This window comes from Miscanthus floridulus, chromosome 3 (genome assembly GCF_019320115.1).
Source record: "Miscanthus floridulus cultivar M001 chromosome 3, ASM1932011v1, whole genome shotgun sequence".
Taxonomy (NCBI): domain Eukaryota; kingdom Viridiplantae; phylum Streptophyta; class Magnoliopsida; order Poales; family Poaceae; genus Miscanthus; species Miscanthus floridulus.
In genome coordinates this window covers 88,924,919-88,944,677 of record NC_089582.1, presented here as the reverse complement: position 1 = coordinate 88,944,677, position 19,759 = coordinate 88,924,919, and the positions used below count along the sequence as shown (strand labels likewise).

The 19,759-nt window shown below is 49.9% G+C and overlaps 1 non-coding gene and 2 pseudogenes across 1 annotated transcript; all 3 read right to left on the bottom strand.

Annotated features, from left to right (window-relative positions):
• Positions 1–574: 574 nt before the first annotated feature.
• LOC136541883 (histone acetyltransferase type B catalytic subunit-like) lies at positions 575–8,560 on the bottom strand (annotated as a pseudogene).
• Positions 8,561–9,261: 701 nt separating this feature from the next.
• Positions 9,262–9,334, bottom strand: TRNAF-GAA (transfer RNA phenylalanine (anticodon GAA)). Its single transcript has one exon. It is a non-coding gene; the product is annotated as a tRNA-Phe (tRNA).
• A 327-nt stretch (positions 9,335–9,661) lies between these two features.
• The window catches only part of LOC136544007 (probable LRR receptor-like protein kinase At1g51890), a 174,645-nt pseudogene continuing 164,547 nt past the window's right edge, over positions 9,662–19,759 (bottom strand).

Below are 19,759 nucleotides of genomic sequence, written 5' to 3'. Positions count from 1 at the left end.
AACTGGAAGTCGAAATGGGTGTTTTGAAGAAATAATGTGGCGTCGACACTAGTGTTTGTGTGCGCCAAAGGTTCTTCATAGCACGTGCGTGTTTGTATTCCCAGTTCTCTAGGTACTCGCATGCTTTGCTTGTTGTACTTTTACAGACATGTTGCGTGTTTGTATCTCTGAAAAAGGTTGTGCCCTTTCCATTCGCTAAGATGTTGGACCGATATCATTTGCTGATGTAGCTAGCCCAAAATACGCTCAGGAAACAGGTATCGACTACACATTAATCATAAACAGATCACTAGTCAGTGATCACCCTAAAAATTCAATCAATGCCTCAGGCTAACGCCCTGTTCGTTTGAGCTTGTTTGGCTGATAAGTCATGACTAAAAATACTATTGACTGATTTGGTGTGAAAGAAAAATAATGTTCGTTGACTAAAAAAAATACGACTATGGCGTGAATGGGAAGTAGTGCATGGAAATGGAACACTTCTGACTTCTGAGATTTGGCATGGTTGCCAAGCGATCTATAAAATAACAACCTCAACAAAGATTCCAGAATTGAAGTACATAACAATCTGCCGTGACAAAATCTACTCAGTGCCTAGGTTTGTATTGGTTCTAACACTACGATGACAGTGTAATAACCAACATTTCCCTTTCTACCCAGAAGCAACCCGTAAAAGACATCTCACCAGGTGAGCTTCAACGGCATTTTAACGTCATCTCAAGTAGGAATCACCCAAATTCATTGGGCCACCAGCTCTACCAACTTGTCCTTGCCACGTGAGGTGACGTTCTTAGCGACCCCAATAATCTCCTCCATTTGGTTGTCTACGAGCTCATTGAGCTGCTGCTCCTGAGTCTTGAGATCTTCTGGCTGCTGCTCAACAGTATGGTTGTCTGCGTCCCCACTTTCCTGTGTCCAATACACAGCAAAAGACTCCTCATTCGAACTGCTTGGCATTTGCAATAGACGCTTCCCGTTAGTTCCAGAGGCACTGCCAAGGATCTCCCCCTTGATGCGGTCATATATGCAGGCCCTGAAGTTGTCCATGCTCTTATGATCGTGAGAGTCAAGGCTTTGGAAGATCAGGATTTCCCAGCACTGGAGGAACTGTTTCTTGTTGATCTTCAGCTTCTGACGGACAGTCTCCATCAGCTCAGCTGGTGGAACCATTCTCAAACTGTGAGTCCTTTTCGACAGGTTGGTCTCCTTCAGAGAGGAGACAATTGCACTGAGTGCAGGTTTTATCGGATCAAACGTGAGAAGACGGAAGCAGTCAATGGATGAGCGCACATACTGCAGGTAATCAGAAGGGTCTTCTATGGTTACATCATATATGTTCTCAGACTATGCGATATAATTGATTGCTTCAAGAAGACGAAGACCATGGCCTTCACCCTGATAACGTGGCAAGACAAGTATCTGAAAAATACAACAAAATTATAAGCACCTAGCAAGACCGAAAACTTGCTTTACTTTCCAAAAGATTTGGTTATGCAACTGTCAATGTCAGTTTAACATCTGAAAAAAAAACAGACTACCCATGGGTGCAAAAGCAAAAAGAATAACCTACAGTGCCATGGAATAACTTCAAAGAAATGGACTAAATACTGGACACCCCACATAAATGATGTAAATAGAAAGTAAAGCTGTAAGAGGGCCAACCTGGCTGATTCGCAAGCTGAGTACTCTCAGGATAATGATAGAAGTTATGGACGGCTGCAAAACCTAGCAGTTCAAATTTCGAAACGGCCTCTTGTGTTGTCTTCTTTACTACCAGAAGCATTTCCCATCCATGTTCTCCAATATCTATGGGCGTGGAACCTAGAGTGCAATGATATAAGCAAATAGAAGTCACAAGTAAAACAGACTATTATATTTCAAAACCTTCAGTTACCTTCAACCAGAATAAGAACAAGCAGTACCAGACGAGAATAAAGAAATGCAGCAGCACCTTGGAGTTCAACTCGAACAATCTGGGAATTATATGCAAATCAATATCAAAATTGATGGGAACTGAATAGGAAAACATTTTGAACAACAGAGAATAGACTGAATATAAATTTCAATGGATCTAATAGATTCATACTACACACCAGATTAAACATTCTGAATATGGAAAAATATATGCATTTTAACAGAGTAAGTGATTGTACTTTATATTGATTTTGAGAACAGTGTCCTAAATTATAGGGTAAACATGATCAAATTCAATTTAATTGGATGAGTTGAAATCAGAAGGGCGGGCCTGGTGCAAGCGGTAGAGTCTTACCGCCTGTGACCGGAAGGTCCCGCGTTCGAGTCGCGGTCTCCTCGCATTGCACAGGCGAGGGTAAGGCTTGCCACTGACAGCCTTCCCCAGACCCCGCACAGAGCGGGAGCTCTCTGCACTGGGTACACCCTTTAGTTGAAATCAGAGAACAAAGTTAAATAAGTGTTGCAAATCAAAATCACAAATGCATAGGATTATAGGGGGAAAATTACCTCAACTGCTGGGTCTGATTCATATGAGCCATCAAGCTTAATGGCACTACCATTTGTCACTGCAGTTCTGTAGCAGTAAGAGGAAGTAACTATATCATGCTTCCTGAAGCAACAAATAATACTGCTGCAGCATACTTGTTCAGAAACAAGAGTACCAGATATATTCACATTCCTTCGAAAATGTATGCAGAAATTCCTCTTTTTCTACCAAGTTTTCTCCAAAAATGTTCTGTTATAGAATAAACAAAGCTTAGGAGATAGGAAACATTATGCACAGAGGTTGTCTGTAGTTATATAAGAACATTGTGGACAAAACAGACCTGAAGAACAGGCTTTAGATCTGTTATTCCTTTCCCTCCCTGGAAGATATCAGTAAAAATGCTGTCATTGACTTGAGGAAACCAGTTACAGCTACTAACAAATACATGTCAACTGAAATTTTAAAATCTGCATTTCACCACCCATTGAACAATAGAAGCCAACAACAACAAAGCCTTTAAATCCCAAATAAGTTGGGGTGGGCTAGAGTTAAAACCCAGCAGAAGCAATCAAGGTTCAGGCTTGTGAATAGTTGTTTTCCAAGCACTCCTATCTAAGGCTAAGTCTTTGGGTATATTCCATCATTTCAAGTCTCTTTTTATTGCCTCTACCCAAGTCAACTTCAGTCTTCCTCTGCCTCTCTTTACGTTACTATTCTGGCTTAGGATTCCACTACGCACCGGTGCCTCTGGAGGTCTCCGTTGGACATGTCCAAACCATCTCAACCGGTGTTGGACAAGCTTTTCTTCAATTGGTGCTACCCCTAATCTATCATGTATATCATCGTTCCGAACTCGATCCCTTCTTGTATGACCGCAAATCCAACACAACATACGCATTTCCGCGACACTTATCTGTTGAACATGTCGTCTTTTCGTAGGCCAACATTCTGCACCATACAACATAGCAGGTCTAATCGTCGTCCTATAAAACTTGTCTTTTAACTTCTGTGGTACCCTTTTGTCACATAGGACACCAAATGCTTGGTGCCACTTCATCCACCCTGCTTTGATTCTATGGCTAACATCTTCATCAATATCCTCGTCTCTCTGTAGCATTGATCCTAAATATCGAAAAGTATCCTTCCTAGGCACTACTTGACCTTCCAAACTAATATCTTCCTCCTCCCGAGTAGTACTGCCGAAGTCACATCTCATATACTCAGTTTTAGTTCTACTGAGTCTAAAACCTTTGGACTCCAAAGTCTCCCGCCATAACTCCAGTTTATGATTCACTCCTGTCCGACTTTCATCAACTAGCACTACATCGTCCGCGAAAAGCATACACCAAGGGATGTCCCCTTGTATGTCCCTTGTGACCTCATCCATCACTAAGGCAAACAGATAAGGGCTCTAAGCTGACCCTTGATGCAGTCTTATCCTAATCGGGAAGTCATCCGTGTCTACATCACTTATTCGAACACTAGTCACAACATTGTTGTACATGTCCTTAATGTGCCCGACGTACTTCGTTGGGACTTTATGTTTGTCCAAAGCCCACCACATGACATTCCTTGGTATTTTATCATAAGCCTTCTCCAAGTCAATAAAAACCATGTGTAGGTCTTCTTCTTCTCCCTATACCGCTCCATAACTTGTCTTATTAAGAAAATGGCTTCCATGATTGACCTTCCAGGCATGAAACCAAATTGGTTCATAGAGACCCACGTTATTGCTCTCAAGCGATGCTCGATAACTCTCTCCCATAGCTTCATAGTATGGCTCATCAACTTAATTCCCCGGTAATTAGTACAACTTTGAATATCCCCTTTATTCTTGTAGATCGGCACCAATATACTTCTCCACTCGTCAGGCATCTTGTTCGATCAAAAAATATGGTTGAACAGCTTGGTTAGCCATACTATAGCTGTCCTCGAGGCATCTCCACACCTCGATTGGGATACCATAAGATCCCATCGCCTTACCTCCTTTCATCATTTTCAATGCCTCTCTGACCTCAGATTCTCCGCACAAAGCGCCTATTGGTGTCATCAAAAGAGTCATCCAACTGAAAGGTTGTGTCCGTATTCTCACCATTGAACAATTTGTCAAAATACCCTTGCCATCGATGGATCTCATCCTCCTTCACCAAGAGATGCTCCCTTTCATCCTTAATGCACTTAACTTGGTTGAAGTCCCTTGTCTTTCTCTCACGAACCTTAGCCATCCTATAAATGTCCTTCTCTCCTTCCTTCGTATTCAAATGTTGGTAAAGATCCTCGTACGCTCTACCCTTTGCCACACTTACAACTCGCTTTACAGTCTTCTTTGCCACCTTGTACTTCTCTATGTTGTCCACACTCCTGTCATGGTACAAGCGTCTATAGCATTCTTTCTTCTCCTTAATAGCCCTTTGGACTTTCTCGTTCCACCACCAAGTATCTTTAGCCTCGCCTCCACTTCCTTTGGTTACTCCACACCTCTGAGGCCACCTTCCGAATGTTGGTTGACATCTTCTCCCACATGTTGTTTATGTCCTCTTCTTCCTTCCAAGAGCCCTCTTTGATAACTCTTTCCCTGAATACCTCTGACGTCTCCCCTTTCAGTTTCCACCACTTTGTTCTTTCAATCTTAGCTTGTTTATCCCTACGGGCACGCACGTCTGCCACCAAAAGCTTATGTCGAGAAACAACACACTCCCCTAGTATCACCTTGCAACCCAAGCATGGTCGTATGTCCTTGCGAGGACAAAGTCAATCTGGCTAGAGTGTTGTCCGCTACTGAAGGTCACTAGATGAGATTCTCTCTTTCTAAAGAAAGTGTTAGAAAGTGTTGGCTATCATCAGGACAAAAGCTACCGCGAAGTCCAGAACTTCCTCCCCCTCCTGATTCCTGCTACCACACCCAAAACATCCATGAACTGCCTCGAAACCTACGCTTGTAGTACCTACATGCCCATTAAGATCTCCTATAAAAAGCTTCTCACTACTAGGTACAGCTCTAATCAGGCCATCTAAGTCTTCCCAGAACTGTCTCTTAGCACTCTCGTCGAGGCCTACTTGGGGGGCATACACACTAATTACATTCGACCATATCACCAACGACAAGCTTGACTAAGATAATCCTATCTTCTTGCCTTCTCACTCCCACCACACCATTCTCGAGGCTCTTATCAATCAAAACTCCTGCTCCATTTCTATTCGCGGCTATCCCTGTGTACCAAAGCTTGAAACCTGTATTGTCCACCTTCTTCGCCTTCTGACCCTTCCATTTAGTCTCTTGAACGCATAATATATTTACACGCCTCCTGGTCCCGGTATCAACTAATTCTCTTAACTTACCTGTAAGCGACCCTACATTCCAACTACCTAAACGGATCCTAGTTGGTTCGACTAGCTTCATTACCCTTCGCACCCGTCGACTCAGATGTGAAAACCCTTGCTCATTTTTCACTACACCCGGGCGCCGATGTAGCGCGCCACCAAGGAAGCGACGACCCGATCCTTGCTCACTTGATACCATGCCCAGATCGCGACACGGCGCGTCACCAACGGGGGTGCCGACCCGGCCCTTACCCATTTAACACCATACCCGGGTTCCGATATGGCGTGTCACTAAGAGGGTTATGCCCCAACGGTTTTCTTTCGGGTTTCATCTCTATTAGAATGGCTAGATTTAATGTTGGCTCGCTACGCCTATCACAACCCTCCTCCTTTACTAGGGCTTGGGACCTGCTACCATATTTTTCAATCGAACAAGATGCCTGACGAGTGGAGAAGTATATTGGTACCGATCTACAAGAATAAAGAGGATATTCAAAGTTGTACTAATTACCGGGGAATTAAGTTGATGAGCCATACTATGAAGCTATGGGAGAGTTATCGAGCATCGCTTGAGAGCAATAACGCGGGTCTCTATGAACCAATTTGGTTTCATGCCTGAAAGGTCAACCATGGAAGCCAATTTCTTAATAAGACAAGTTATGGAGCGGTATAGGAAGAAGAAGAAGAAGGACCTACACATGGTTTTTATTGACTTGGAGAAGGCTTATGATAAAATACCAAGGAATGTTATGTGGTGGGCTTTGGACAAACATAAAGTCCCAACGAAGTACGTAATATATTCAAATGTCAAAGAAAGACATCAAAGATGAGGAATTATGGTTCGAGGTTAGGGATGGTTTCTGTGAGGTGTCATTGATACATCGAAGAAATGGACATAAATGTAAAACAAGTCAAAGGTTACAATTACAAGGGACAAGTTTGTAAACAACAAAAGTATCAACAGCTTCTTTGCAGTTTGGATTCAGAAAGCATTTTTAAGGAGTATCAATTACGGCTGGCAATCATACGCAGTAACTGCACATGCTAAAAGTTTTATTTTTTTAAAAAAAAAACATCTATACCCAAAAAGAAGTCAAAGTTCTTTACAGATGGAATGCTATAATCAAATAGGCTCATAACAACATAGTTACTTGAGTATTCTTTGATGAACTAGTACTCACATCAGATGTTTCGTCAAATGAAATATCAGCATATCCATGGAATGATTTCGCACTTATCCACACATTTATCTGTAACAAACAAGCACATCAAATACAATCATGTCCGATAACTAACATGCCAAGCTAGTGGGAGAAAGGGCTGGAGTCTGTTATTTCAATAACAGTCCTTTACCTTAAGATTTTTGTGACCATATATCTTTCCATCTTCACCAAAAAAATGGTTTAGGTCAAACGGCTCAATAGATGTGCAGTCTACAGAGCCCACCTCATCTGGATTCCTTACTGCCATAAAACCAATGCAAGAAAAAAAATGAAAAATCTGAAGGAACCAAATTAACAGGATTATAATTCACTGAGTATAAACATAAATTTTTTGAAATTGCTAGTAACTGAAAAACTTCAATATGTGAAAAGAGTTATAAAGCTAGTTATGAGAAAAAGGGACAAGCATACATAGTACATACAGAAGTGGTGTAATAGTTGCTAAAAATTGCAATTTGCAGAGGGATGCTGAAAGCAATTCCATACCTAGAAACACTTTCATACACTCATTTGCCTCAACACCAGCATCTGCACAACAAAGGAAATAGAAAGTGACTTAACCAGTTCACCTGTAGGTCGGAAATAAACAAAAACAGCTCAAAGCACAGAAATGCGCAAGGGGCATCCACACAAATGATCAAACAGCGCAATTAACTTGTATGATTGTATCTCACAGAGCAATCCTTATGGGGCTGATAGAACCACAAAAGTCTGATGTCTCTTCAGGTTTGCAAAAGGCAAAACAGGTCTACAGTTTGAATTATGCCAAGTGCACTCCACAAAGAAAGCAAAATAGGGAGAAAATGTAAGAATAATAGAACGCAAAAGGTGGAGAGGTTCACCATTTCCTATCACATTTTAACCTGTGTGGCTATCCAAAACCTCTAAATACAGTGCATCAGGGCTTAACCAAGCAAAGAAGGGCCAGATCCAATGCTCCACAGGCAGACAATCAATTCATTACGGGCAATGCGCAACCTCAGTCCAGAAAACAGGGCAAAGTCTAACAGTTTAACAACTTCTTTCCCACCCCTTCGACTAACAGAGAATAAACTCCCCAGGCTTCAATGTCGCAACCACCAAATTACGCAAGGGAGACACATCTCTAAATGAGAAGCACCACCGTCTCGACTGCGCTCCGCACGCATACCCACAGAAGAACGACCCCCAGCGTAAGCCGCCAGGCCAAAAATAAACATAAAAATGAACACGCGCCGGAGCCCAACAAGACAGCCACCGCGTCACAACACGAATGGGACCTGCAGCGCCGGACTCGCCGCCAGACGCACGAATCGCCGGAAATGAGAGGGTGATGCGTGGGTCCAGTTTGGTACCGGTGCCGGAGAAGCCGACGCGGCGGCGCTTCTGGAGGTCGGTGGCGGCGACATCGGTGCCCTTCTGCTTGAGCGCCATGGGCGAGGGGAGGACGGGGCGTTTGCGCGGGGTCGTTCGCCAGCTAGGGTTTGGAGGGTTTGGGGAGGGGAAGAGGCGGCGGGAAAGAATGGGGAATCGATGGATGCGGCCTGCGGGCGCGGGGGCGGGCGGCTCGAGCTAGGAACTGGCCAATTGGCTGCTCCAAAAATAATGCGGGTAGAGAAAGGGTGAAAAAGAAGATTTTTTTTTTTTTTTTTTTTTTTTTGCTGGTGGAGAAAGGCTGAAAGGGTAAAAGGAAAAGTTATTTTTTTCCAAAAAAAAGTGATGCTGGTAGAGAAAGGTAAAAAGGATGAGTCAATTTTTTCGGGTTGACAAAGAATAAAAATAGAAAACTTGCGGTGAATTCTTGGGTTGACAAATGGTAAAAATGAAAATAGATAAAAGATTTGGGTTGACAAAGGCTAAAAAGAGAACTTGCGGTGAATTCTTGGGTTGACAAGGGTAAGGAAAAAATGATTTGGGTTGGGTAAAAATGAAAAAAAAGAAAAACTTGTGGAATTCTTGGGTTGACAACAAGTAAAAGAGAAAAAAAAACTAGGTTGGCAAAGGGTAAAAAGTTTTAAAAATTTAGGCCGGCAAAGGCTAAAAGAAAAAAGAAAAAAACTTGGTTGCAATGAATTCTTGGGTTGACAAAGCGTAAAAAAAAGAGATTGGCAAAGGGTAAAAAATGCAAAAAATAAGAAAAAAGAAAACTTGTAGTGAATTCTTGGTTGACAAAGGGTAAAAGAGAAAAAAAGATTTAGGTTGAAAAAGGGTAAAGAATTTTAAAAAATGGGCTGACCTGTAAACATTTTTTTTTAAAAAAAGGAAAAAATAAAAGCTTGCGGTGAGCGTGGATCGAACACGCGACCTTCAGATCTTCAGTCTGACGCTCTCCCAACTGAGCTATCCCCGCTAACTATCAAGTTTTATAACCAATGGATTATGTACACTGTCTCCAAATAATGGCAACAAATGAAATCAGAGTCCCGTACTGTATTTAGACACAATTGTACATATCACTATGAAATAGAAATAGTAACCAACAGATTAAATCAAAATCCCGGTATTATGTACATTTCACTATGGATTCGAAATAGTAATCAACATATTAAAAATAAATAATAGTTCTGACGTTTATAAAATCTTCTAACTCTACACGTGTAGATACAAAATATGGAAACCCGTTGGAAACATATTGTGGATCAGAGAAGCAGCACCAGCCATGCACTGATGTACAGCCTCACCTCGCTGACGGACCAAACCCGGACATCATCAAAGCGGCGCTATCGCTGGCGGCGATGCTCGCCGGGACGCTGCGGTCGTCGTCGTTGTCGCGAGCATACTGCAGCGCGAGGCTGTCCTTGAGCTGCGCCACCACTTCGCCCATCGTCGGCCTCCCGGCGCAGCTCTCCGCCGTGCACGCCATGGCGGTGTCGACCACCTTCCACATGGAGTTGACGTCGTAGGCGGCTCCGAGCCTTGGGTCGGCGACCGAGCCGATGTCGCCAGTGGCGGACACCCTCTGTTTGACGCGCTGGACAATGTGGCCCTGGCCCGGCACCAGCGGAGGCTCCCCCGTGGCTGCCTCGAGTAGGACGACTCCGAAGCTGTACACGTCGCTGCTCTCGGTTAGCCTTCCGATGAAGTAGTACCTGGAAGAAACAGCAGTAACCAAGGACATCAAAAGGAAATCCTCAATGCTCATGTTGTTATTTAAATCTAAAGGTCGCATGACAAATACCGGTTTTCTTGCATACTGTCGGTGTTTCGTACAAGCACCGGCAAGTAAATTTATAGTAATACGCGTTAGGCTCGGATGGTGCGCTAAAGGACACAGAATTTATACTGGTTCGGGCGGAACGTCCCTACGTCCAGTTTGTTGCTGCTTGTGTTATTAGCACCGTAAACAATCTGTAGTAAGGGATACAAACTGCCGAGAGAGGGACTGGTCCCAAGTCTCTGATCGAAGGATTGAAAGGTGGTCAAGAGCTTCGTAGCTGCTTGAATGTGTGTGAATGTGTTCTATTGTTCGGTCATATTTTTCCGTCCTATTGTCCTCCTCCTCCTTGATGAAGGATGCGCCTTCCCTTTTATAGATGAAGGGGCTGGCTTTACAAGGGTGAGGGCTCCAGGATACATACTCTACCTAGCCTTGTGGCTCATGTCTACCTGGTCAGGTTCCCCATTCTGATGAGTGCGAAGGAAGATAAGTGCTTACGATGTTGTCAATATCTCTGTGGGATGTCAGATCAGTCATAGCATGCTGCCCCCAGGGTATGCGCTGTAGTACAGTGGTTTTGACTTAGGGGCCTCCCCCCAGCCTTGCTCCACACGCCTTCTGGTTCCCATGATTCCTGTTGGGAGAATTCAGGGTCGGGGTCCGGTGTAGCGCCGTGGCCAAGGCTCTCTGACTTGGAGGACCTGAGGGGTCGGAAAGAGGGCCCCCCCGCTCCCTCGGGTCCACAGCGCGGTGACGGAGTATCCGTCGTTCGTGGAGATAGCAAATCCGTTCTTGGAGTGTAGCGGTTGTCGTATATCTTCGTTGGGTTCCGTGTCCCAGAGCTGAAGGCGGCGCCTACAACTCTACAGAGTGAGGTGCACGCACCTGTAATACCTTTTGGGCTCTGCGGCGCCCGAAAGGGTCTAAAGCATCAGTCCTGTCGTTCCCTGGCAGTTCTTTTCCTGTCAGGGCGCAGGGTATGGTCGTTGGAGCCATGGTTGACCCGAACGTCTTGTCTCGTCCTGTACCCATCGTTATGAGGGATAGATATCGATCAGGGCGAGGCTTGTTCTGGGCCGTCGGGTGAGACGGAGGCCAGTCCCTATCTCTTGGGCGAGACTAACCCTATCCCTCCGGGATCGGGCGAGGCGGAATCTATCCCTTAGCCTTCGGGCGAGACCGAGCCCGCCCTATAGGCGTCGGGCGAGACGGAGATTAGCCTTGAGCCTTTGGGGCGAGGCAGGGTTATCCCACAAAGGCGTCGGGTGAGGCTGACCCCACCCCTCCGGGATCGGGCGAGACGGAACTCATCCCTCAGCCCTCGGGCGAGACCGAGCCCGTCCTCAAGGCGTCGGGCGAGACGGAGTTTATCCCTCGGCCCTCGGGCGAGACCGAGCCCGTCCCAAAGGTGTCGGGCGAGGCGGAACCGAACTCCTGTCATTCGAACAAGGGATGACATGGCGCCCTTATACGTCCAAAAGTTTTTTACATTTGGTGGTTATCGGTTCCATCCCCTGGGGTACCCTGGTATTAGGTCCCCGACAGTAGCCCCCGAGACTCTAGGTGATTCGGGTAGAACCGCCTGGAGGGTGTTTTTTGATTTCGTTGAAGCTAATTTGCCGGAGGGTGCGCGCGAGCGCACCCGATGGGTGTAGCCCCCGAGCCCCCGGGTGACTCGAGTTGAGTTGCCCGGGGGTTTGTACCGGCCCCTTCGTGGGTAAGGCTGAAGGACTTAGTTTTACATCAACTGGGTGTTTTTCCGAGTGGGTCGTGGCGTCCCGTTCGCTGGGGACTAACTCGGGGCTGTCCTAACTGGTGCTTCTGCCCCTGATGGCGGATCGTTCGTGGATTCCTTCTTAGTTGGGCCGGCCGGCGAGTTGCTGGGCCCTAGGTGGGCCAAAGAGAAAAGAAACAGGCCTTTGTGGCTTGCGCTTCCCCGGTGGGTAGAGAGTCCAGATTCGCTTGGAGAAGGCGAACCGTCCGCCGAGATTTTTGGGATGAGAAGATAGGGACTGCAGGCGCGTGTCCCGCGACGTGACGCGGGGGCGCGCGTGGCAGGCCTGGAGATCGAGGCGGACGGTTGCCCTTCTCGTGTCCGTCGCCCCCTATAAAACCGCGGGGTTCGCCCCCAGGGTCCCGTATTTCGCTCCCCTTCCTTTGCGTTCTGAGACATCCGCCGCCAATCTTCCTAGCTCCTCACGCCCGCATCGCCACCGTCGACCGGCCTGCGTTTGTGTTCCAGCCGCCGTTAAGCTCGCGCCTGCCCTTCCCCCCTACTGCCTCAATGGAGTTGTGGGGCAGATCAAGCATCTCTTCCCGGCGTCTGGAGGGCCTCGTTCGCCGTGGCCTTCTCCGCCCATAATCCGCCGTCCAGGAGTGGTTGCTTCCTGGCGACGAGGGTGAGCCGGTGCCGCCTGAAGGGTATGTCGTCTCTTTTGCCCTCTTCCATGAGCGGGGATTCGGGGTACCCGCGCATAGATTCCTTCGGGGGCTATTAGATTACTATGAGGTAGAGTTGCAGCATCTAACTCCCAATGGGATACAGCATATGGCAGCGTTTGTTGCCCTGTGCAAGGGTTTCCTGGGGATCGATCCCCATTTTGATCTGTGGCGGTATTTCTTTAGCGTTAGTCTGTCGAAGAGGAAGATTGGGGGGAAAGAAGTAGACGCACCGATAGGGTGTGCCAGCATTCACCTGCGCCATACCCGATCGAAGGGTTACCCGTACATGCGTCTGGCCACATCCAACAAGGGATGGCATTCGCAATGGTTTTATGTTAGGGATGATGCGAGTGCTCCCCTACCGAAGTACACCGGACGTCTTATTGTGGATGCTCCGGCGTCATGGGGCTGGGGTGTCCAGGCTAAAGACAAGAAGCACATCTCCGACCTTCTCTCCGCCCTCCATGCCCTGAAGGGTCGGGGTGTAAAGGGGTCGGGGATTATCGGTGCCTACCACACGAGGAGGGTGGCGCCACTGATGGCACGTGTGCTTCCCCTGCATCAGATGATGCCAGGGATATCGTTCGAGGGGACGGTGCTCGTTGACGAGGCGCTCCCTTATTCAGAAGTGGCGCAGCGTGTCAAGGAGGCGACAGAGTCGATGAAGGATTCTGCCGGCATGGTCCTTGACATCGTGTATCCGGTGCCTGGGCATCCCCCAATGCGGCCGAAGCCTGGGTTCTTTGAATTCGTAAGCCCTCTTCTCCTGCACTTCTTTCTTTCTCCTGAATCTCCCTTTTTTAATACTTGCTTTTATGATGTTGGGGCTAGCCGAGGGGGCTAGTCTTCAAGGATAGTCCGGCTCCACTGCCGAAGGACAGGGCTGTGGCGGCGGCGAATCGACTCGCGGCCGAGCGGGACAAGAAGGCAAAGGAGGAGATGAAGAAGGCGAAACGACTGAAGCAGGAGGCACGGGATCGGGGAGAGGACGTGAGCAGTGAGGATGACGACGATGATGATGATGACGACGGCGACGACGAGGTAGCCGTCGACGTGGATTGGGGCGTCCTGGAGGATGAGGAAACGCTAACAAGTGGCCACCCACTCGTGCAGGGGCCTTTTGCTTTTCACGCAGAGGGAAGTGAATCAATGAGGTCGGTGGAGGCCGGCGAGTCCGCCGCTTCGCACGGCGTGCCGACCGAGGATCGGTGGACAGGGGCCGCCGGGCTTGCTGCCATCGACCCTGAGGCGATCGTGGAGGGGGGTGGTACTGGAGCCGTGCCCGGCTTTGGTGCCGCGTCTTGTGAGGTGATGGAGGGGAGCAGCTCTGGTGCTGTGCCCCGTGAGACGAGGGAGGGGGACGGCTCCGGTGCCGCGCCCGACGAGACGATGGAGGGGAGCGACTCCGGCGCTGCGCCCGACGAGATGAACCCCCCTGCCCCGGAGCAGGGGGCAGGCAAGAAACGGTCCCGTCCGGACGAGTCAGGGCAGGGATCTAGGGATCCGTCCCCAAAACGCTTCCGCCGGCCGAGGACGTCAACGTAAGCTCTTGACTCCTCTGTTTTCATCTCTTTTCCATTTTTATTTTGACTTAACGGTTATTACCTTTGTGTAGGTTCTTGCGGACGGGTCATCCCCTGGGGCTGGCGCCCAAGAAGAGTCTCGCCCTTCAAGCGGGACAGACGGCGTCGCCTGGAGTCACCCCTGTTTCGGGCAGGGGTGGTGCCGACGTTGGGGCCGCGTTGGCCGCACCGACGGCGTCCATGGTGGCTCCCACGCCCGCAGAGGCTACTGAGCGAGCGGCTTCTTCCGTGGCGGGCGTGGAAGAGCCGGCCGAGGACCGTATGCCGCTGGTGAAGGTGATCGTGACTGCGCCGAGCCAGGATCAGCCGGGCGCGGTCGTGGTGGCACCCGAGGGCGTGGTGCAATCCACGCCGCCAGGTGCCCATGTGGATCCGCCCGTGGCGCCCGAAGCGGTCCAGACGGAGGAGGGTCCAGCCGGAGGGTCCTTGAGTGCGGCGGTGGTGCCGCACAGGGTCAGGAGGGAGCCGCCACTGGCCCCTTTGTCGGGAGGAAGCCGCTCCCCTGCGCGGGGAGAGCCGCCGCTCCAGTGGATGGCTGCTCAGGACCCGACATCGGCTCTTTTCTCGCTCGATGATCATTCCGAGAGTATGGAGCGAGAAGGTCCTTGACATCGGGATCTTGACCATGCTGAACGCCCTGGACCCGGCCAGAGGAGCCCTCCGTGAGATCGTTATCCCTACCTCTCAGGTATTTTCTAGACTTTCTTTTTCTTTCTTCATGTGTTTGTGGGTTCTCGCATTTCTTATATCAGTCTTCTTCTTCTTCAGATTCTTGTTGCTCATAGCCGGAAAAAAATCCCAATTCCTCCGTGAGCAGAAGGCGGAGCGGGATCGCCTCTCCGAGGAGGCCCGGCTGCGAGCAAACATGGCCGCCCAGCTTGCCATCGTCCAGGAGCGGGAGGCCCAGGCGCGTCAGGATGTGGAGGAGGCGCACGGGATGTTCGAGGACCTGTCGGCGAGGTCTAAGCTGGATGGAGAGGAGATTGCCAGACTCCAAAAAGAGCGAGACGAGCTGCTGCAGAGGAATGCCGCGGCCAATGAGAAGGCCGGCGAAGTCCTGAAGGAGCTGGAGGTGGAGCGGGACCTCCGGCAGAAGGCCGAGAGTAGGGCCACAGCCCTCCAGCAGAGGGTGGACGAGGACGTCGAGGTGGTCCGCTCTCTCCGGGCGAAGCTTGATGACGCGGTGAAAGGAAAGTTGAGTGCCGAGAACGCCGCCACCAAGCTGGAGAAAGAGGCTGCCTATACGTGCAGGGCCCTTCAGGCGGAGAGCGATGAGCATGATCTTCTACAAAACTACAGTCGGGGTGGTCCTTAACGCCCTGAATGTGACGGAGCCGGTGGAGACCAGCCCGCTCGCAGCTCGTGTCGGAGGTATCACGGCTCGGGTGGGCCAACTTGAGGAGAGTGCCTTTCACGCCGGGATTACCCAGGCCTTTACCGTCGCCCACGCCCATTATGAGAAGGTAATAAACCTGAGGGTGATGAGCGAAGGTTTTCCGTCCACCTACGAGGATGAAGAGCTAGAGGAAATGGAGAAGATGGTCGCTCCCCTTGCGAAGAACCTGGCAGACAGTCTGAAAGAAATGGTTCTCCCTTCGCGGGAGTAATTAGTCGAACAATTTTGAGAATAGCTTATATGTAATATGTGGACAAGTGTCAGTACTTTTTGAGTCTGGACGCCTTTCGTGCTTTTGCGTCTTAATTTCGTTTTGTTTGATTTTTGCGATTTGATTTTTTACGGTCTTACCAATATGTTCCCCTGAATTATGCCGCTGATTATAATGCTAGGAGATTGAGGAGGTAGCCGTACCTTAACAGCCCCCGAGTAAGGTCCGACCCCCGCACCTGCCTGGGGTCGGGTGTTACTGGAGACCGGAATCATGATAATCCCTGCCCTGTCTTCCAACAGAAATCCCAACTGGGGACTCTATGGGCTCGGCAAGGTGGGGCTTTTGTCCCTGCATTGTTTGGCCCGAGCCCCTGAGCCTTGTTAGGGTCTGATGGGGGTCGGCCGTTATTTGCGTGTTACCCCGTCCTCGGTTTTCGCAATCGGAGGGGCTGAGTGAACGACACTTGCCTCGACGGCTTGAGTACCGTGCTCAACGAGCTCGCTAACGGGTACGTTCGTGTGGAATCCGGGTCCATCATTTGCTGATGGGATTCGGCAGAGCCCTCTGGTGGCACTCCACAACTTCTTAACCCGCCTCCCGGCAGATGCCTGAGTCGTTCGATAAGCTCAGGGGGCCCGATGGCCTCTCCTCGATGGAGATTCTGTGGGTTTGGCTCGAGGTTAGAATCGAACGAGAGAAGGTCGAGACGTCCCGGTTCGCTTCTGAGCGGGATCGGGCAAGGCCGCTGGGGCTCGTCTTGGTTATCTCTCCCTGGCCCTGTTCGGCGTGAGGCGGCCTCGAGCCCTTCGCGGGCCGACCTTCGAACCTCAGCCTGTGGTTGCCTATATCGGATAAGGCGACAGCCGTTTCGTGATGCGACGCGAATCATTGGGATGCAATTTTCTGCATATGAAATGTTTCGAATGCAAGGTTTAATTGAAAATAAAGGCTGGTAACGTTACCTTGGTGGTATGAGTGGCTGAAAAGCTCCTACCAGATGGGTTCGGGCCCTGACGTTTGTGACGAGGTTGGAAAAACCTGTGTAAGAATTGCCATTCTTTGTTTTTGTGTCTCGGTGACGATCCGAGCTGTTCGATTAACTTGGGCAACCTGACAGCTTGTAGGCGGACCCCTCCGATCCCTTCTTTGAGAAAGGCGGACGTCGAAACTAGAGATGCGAGAGGCGTTTGAGCATGATTTTTCTGGTGAACAGAAACATCGTAGCTATCGGGGCGTAGGGTTTGCTAGTTCGTCCAGTTTTACTCAAAGCTTTGTGCCTGTATATCGCGCCCTTAGTTTCAAGCGTACGGAGGGGTCGGGTGAAGAGGATGTCTGGATTGGTAGTCATCCTCGACAGCCCCCGAGTGATGTTCGCGCCCCTGCTATTTGACGGGGTCGGAATCTTGCGAACAAATTTTAACGCATAAAATGTGAAGGCTGAGAGGCTTATCTTTCTTTGGTCGTTCGTTCGTCGTGTCTTCTGGGCCGAACGGTCGACCCAGGAGATCTGAAGGGTCCCGTCATCGAGTCGTCCGTGGTCCTGCATGGGGAGGCGAAAAAGTTGTCTGCCTATGTGGGCGCCTTAATCGCCGCGTCCGGAGCGGGTCAGTGGCGGGCCATACCCAGGCAGTGTTCAGTTTGACCAAAGAGGGACGCTTCGTAGACCGGGGTTCGTCCCGTCACCTCTGGCGCGTCCCCTCAGATATCAATCAGCATTGATTGCGTATTAAAAAAGGGGAAGGGAGAGGGTTTTTCGTCCGACCTTTCGCCTTTCCTTAGTTACTGCGCCTCCTCTTTAAATAGGGAGGGGGAGAGGAGCTCTCATCCCACCTCCCCTTCTGCCTCCGAGCCGCTATCTCTCCTTCTTCTTCCTTTCCGCCAAACGCGTCCGTGCGTCGCGGTGGTTCCTGAGTGAGGAAGAGTAATGCCAGAGAGAGAGATAGAGAACTTACAAACTTGCTCGTGATTCTGGTGCGTGATGTCGAGCCGGAGGTTATCCAACGTAGATGAGATGGTGCGCGCGGCCCTTGCTGAGGAGTCGCTGCTGCCGAAGGAAAGGAGGCGCCGGTGGGCGTCGTACGTCGTTGACTGCGTCGTCGTTCGCTGTGCTCCTCCCTTGGCGGGAGGCGTTTCCTGCCCCTACGCCGTTGTCAGGGTTATGGCTGGGGATGATGGCGTAGTCCCCAGACGTCATGACGGTGGCGTTGCTGCCGGGGTTGCGGCTGACGACGATGGCGTAGTCCCCGGACGCTCCGGCGGAGGCGTCATAGATGGTGGCGCCTTCGAGGATCCAGCGAAGATGTCGCCGATGGAGAGCGTGGTACGGCGCCCGCAGTAGACGAGCTGGCCCGTGTACATGCCCTCGACGTCGCCGATGGAGAGCGTGTCACGGCGGCCGCAGTGGACGAACTGGCCCGTGTACATGCCCTCGACGTCGCCGATGGAGAGCGTGGCGCGGCGATCGTAGTAGCACTTGTGGTAGAGCTGAGCCGAGGACTGTAATGAAATAACGTTGTGGGGAAGCCCCCGAGTAAACAGTCTTCAGAGTATATTGTTCCTTTTTTGTAATGACATCGCTTTGTAAGTGGTGAATTCGTGCAAAAAATGAACAAAATTACATCCTTTGCTTGTGGCAAGTCATTTTAGCGCTTTCCAACTCTTCTCATGGTCTAAGTCATAGGAAGCTAGGAACGTGGGCAAACTAATTCTGATTGAACTGGTGAGCAAAGAGGTTGCAGCCGCTGGGGCGTGGGTGTCTCGCAGTCCTACCAGTTGTGTTCAGAATTGGTTCCCAAGGTCTTAGCCCTCGAGACTCATTTACGAGGCGAATGGAAAACTTATAGAATGTTTGTAAGTATAACACAGGGATTTTTTGCAATCGCGATACTTGTATTACACATAACATATGTTACGATCATCATGCCAGCCCCCGAGTGAGGTCTGACCCCTCGCGATTTGTAGGGGTCGGGGATCACTAAGGATCGAGGTTCTGTTAAGACAAAAACTGATAAAGAAAAGTGCAAGATTATTTTAAGGATAGAAACGACGTAGCTGCTCAATGTTCCAGGCATTGGTGAAGACCTCTCCTTTGATGGTTTTCAACCGATAGGCGCCTGGGCGAAGTATTTCCGCGACGATGTAGGGCCCTTCCTAGGGCGGGGAGAGTTTGTGGCGATCCTTGTTGCTCTGCACAAGGCGGAGAACGAGGTCTCCGACGTTGAAGGCTCGACCCCGCACCCGTCGGCTGTGGTACCGCCGTAACGCTTGTTGGTACTTGGCTGAACGGAGGAGGGCGATGTCGCGGGCCTCATCCAGCTGGTCCATGGCGTCTTGGTGAGATGCCTCGGCTCCCTGTTCGTCATATGCTCTGATTCTTGGCGCTCCATAGTCGAGGTCCGTTGGGAGAACGGCCTCGGAGCCGTAGATCATGAAAAAGGGTGTGTAGCCAGTGGTCCCGGCTAGGAGTCGTTCTTAGGCTCCAGAGCACAGCCGGGAGCTCAGCGAGCCAACGCGCGCCGAATTTGTTCAACCGGTTGAAAATTCTGGGTTTGAGGCCTTGAAGGAGCATGCCGTTTGCGCGCTCGACCTGTCCGTTCGTCCGGGGGTGCGCGACGGCTGCCCAGTCGATTCGGATGTGTTGTTCGTCACAGAAACGAACAAATTTCCTACCGGTGAACTGCGTGCCGTTGTCTGTGATGATGGAGTTCGGTACTCCAAAGCGATGGATGATGTCGAGAAAGAACAGCACAGCTTGCTCGGATTTGATTGTGGATATTGGCCGAGCTTCAATCCATTTTGTGAACTTGTCTATGGTGACAAGCAGGTGGGTAAAGCCTCCGGGCGCTTTTTTAAGTGGCCCAACCAGGTCAAGCCCCCAGACCGCGAAGGGCCACGTGATGGGGATCATCTGGAGAGCCTGGGCCGGGAGGTGTGTTTGCCGAGCGTAGTATTGGCACCCTTCGCAGGTGCGTACAATTTGCTCG